The following is a 3,416-nucleotide window of genomic DNA, read 5'->3' as shown; positions in this document are numbered from 1 at the left end:
ATTTCGAGCTTATTTTTCAATTTTAGGTGAAAATGTTACTGAACATTAATTGAAGAGATTTTCATGTTCAATCTTTTCCACTCGGAATTTTTTGTTTAAATTGTATCTGAAGCCTGATAATTGAGAATCTAAAATCAAACTTTGCATAGAAAGGGCGGTGCTCCTGAAATTTTTACAGATATGGGACTTGTGGCAGTTGATAGAGCTTATCAATGACTATTTTAAGTATAAATTTGATCAAAATCGTTGGAGGCGTTTTCGAGAAAATCGCGAAAAACCCTGTTTTTGACAACATTTTCGCCATTTCAGCCGCCATCTTGAATTGCATTCGATCGAAATTGTTCGGGTCGGATCCTTATAGTGTAAGGACCTTAAGTTCCAAATTTCAGGTCATTCCGTTAATTGGGAGATGAGATATCGTGTACACAGACGCACATACACTCATACATACACACACACACACACACACACACACACACACACACACACACACACACACACAACACACACAACACACCACACACACACACACACACACACCCTCACACCACACACACCCCCACACCCACACACACACACACACACACCACACACACAACCACCACACACACAACACACACACAACACACACACCACACCACACACACCACACACACACACACACCACACACACACACACACACACAACACACACACACAAACAACACACACACACACAGACCAATACCCAAAAACCACTTTTTTGGACTCAGGGGACCTTGAAACGTATAGAAATTCAGAAATTGGGGTACCTTAATTTTTTTCGGAAAGCAATACTTTCCTTACCCATGGTAATAGGGCAAGGAAAGTAAAAACTAATCTAATAGGTGATTAAAGAAAACGTTCATCATCTATACCATCTCTAAAATTTAGGGAGTTTATGATAGACTGTAAAACATATGACAGATATTTTGGAGAAAGACTGGTACGGTACAGCTGGAACTAGAACAGTTGACACCAGATACTTGTGGATGAGAAAACTGCATGAGGTCTACTGTTCACAGAACTACTAGTCTACTGGTTCATAATCAATCTAGTCTACTGGACTAAAATTAGAATCAAAAGGTTGCATTTTAACATGCAATTGGTCGCTATGACGCATATGAGGTCGTTAGTCCAGTCCGCAGGCGGGAATCCCAGGTACTTATATATAATAATTGGGACAAGATACCACTACTTATAGTGTTCGTTTACTTGTCGCAATATATCTATGTTTATACTGGGACTAGACACCACTGCCAACTATATAACCAGTTATATAGTTACTGTACTGCCACCTAGATATAGTCTGGTTCACTTTGTTAGCATCGAATGGGAGGTATCAATGCTATTTCTATAGGATGCTGACAGTTCATGACTAATCTAACCATACAGTGACTTGACTATAGTGAGGTCCACGTTATAATGGCAGTGCTTGTTGATGAATTTATCAGGAAGTTATTGACCGAGCGAAGTGAGGTCTAAGATTCAAGTCGACGGTTTGGCATTTCTCTTAATGTTTAAATGTTTGAATGTTTAAATGTTTGAATGTTTAAATGTTTGAATGTTTAAATGTTTAAATGTTTGAATGTTTGAATGTTTGAATGTTTGAATGTTTGAATGTTTGAATGTTTGAATGTTTGAATGTTTGAATGTTTAAATGTTTAAATGTTTAAATGTTTAAATGTTTATATGTTGCGCATTTACGGCGAAACGCGGTAATAGATTTTCATGAAATTTGACAGGTATTTTCTTTTTTTTGATTGCGCGTCGACGTATATACAATGTTTTTGGAAATTTTGCATTTCAAGGATAATATAAAAGGGAAAAGGAGCCTCCTTCATACGCCAATATTAGAGTAAAAATCAGACTATAGAGTTATTCATCATAAATCAGCTGACAAGTGATTACACAGATGTGTGGAGAAGCCAGACAGTCTATTGCTGTATTTCAATAAGGTCTATAGTTTCAATCAGGTACTTGTGGATGAGAATATTGCGTGAGGTCTACTGTTCACAGAACTTCTAGTTTACACAGAAGCTACACACATCCTATAGTGAGGTCCACGTTATAATGCAATGATATTGCTATCCTTGTCTATCATTTAACAAAGCGGATAGCGCTATCTCTTTCACGCTTTGCTCTGTTGCCAGAACGTCTTTTAAAAATGTAGAATTACTAATTAATTAACAAAATATTTCATACTAATTATGAAATTATTGAAAAATATAATTTCCAGCTTAATAAAATATAATTGATTATTTTAAACGAGAATGAACAATTAATGTTACATTAATAAACCTGTATCAGCTACCGTCTATAGAAGGCATATTGACAAGACAGAGGATCGGCAACGTTGTTCTCCTATCTTTCTCCCCTGCCATTATAACGTGGACCTCACTATAGCCTGCCTCTTGACCACTGACCGAGCAAGTAGGCTATCCTCTCTGGAGTCAGAGAGAGAGAGATTGATTGATTGAGTACTTTATTTATGTAGATTACAATATACTGGCTTATAAACTTCTATACAATAGCTTACAATGCAGCAAAATAAACGATAAATTTACAAAATATAAATTTAGAAAATAATTATTGAGCTGTATATAATACTAGCCGTCAGGCTCGCTTCGCTTGCCATATCCGTCTAGCAAGGGGGCTCCGCCCCTGGACCCCCGACTGGATCGTCTAAGAATGAGATCAGCAGGCTCGCTTCGCTCGTCTGCATTTTTCATTTGAGAATTTTTATCATGTAAGGACGATCCAGTCGGTGGTCCAGACTAAACGTCTGGCTAAACGGATATGGCGAGCGAAGCGAGTAGCTCTTATTGAATTAGCAGTGCCCAATCAATTTTTCCGCGATAAATGCATTTCAATCTTAAACTTGGTGCCAACCTAACAAAGTCAACTCAACTTAATGCCAACCTGACAAAATTATTAATTTAGTTACCAGTTAACAACTGTTTCGAAGAGGTACTCTCTCTAGATTATAGTTCTATATCAACATATGGTATGGACATTTTTCAATTATAATTAAGAGAACATACATGCTAAAAGACGAACTTTAAACCCTTAAAAACAACCCTTAGAGTTAAAATATTGCCAAAAGATTTCTTAGTGCGCCTCTAAAGAGCCAACTGACCATACCTACCAAATTTGAACGTTTTTGGTCCGGTAGATTTTTAGTTCTGCGAGTGAGTGAGTCAGTCAGTCAGTCAGTGAGTGAGTGCCACTTCGCTTTTATATATACAATAGATAATAGAATAGAATAGAATAGAAGATAGATAGATGAAAGAACAATTAGTAATAACTATAGATAAAATAGATAATATTGTATGCATCTACATAAATTGGCGGAGCTTTGGACATATCAATGTCCATTCTTCGGAAAGAAGATTAAA

Source organism: Nilaparvata lugens, chromosome 3 (assembly GCF_014356525.2).
Source record: "Nilaparvata lugens isolate BPH chromosome 3, ASM1435652v1, whole genome shotgun sequence".
Classification (NCBI taxonomy): Eukaryota; Metazoa; Arthropoda; class Insecta; order Hemiptera; family Delphacidae; genus Nilaparvata; species Nilaparvata lugens.
The sequence above is the reverse complement of the archived record's forward strand: the minus strand, read 5'-3'. Positions refer to the sequence as shown.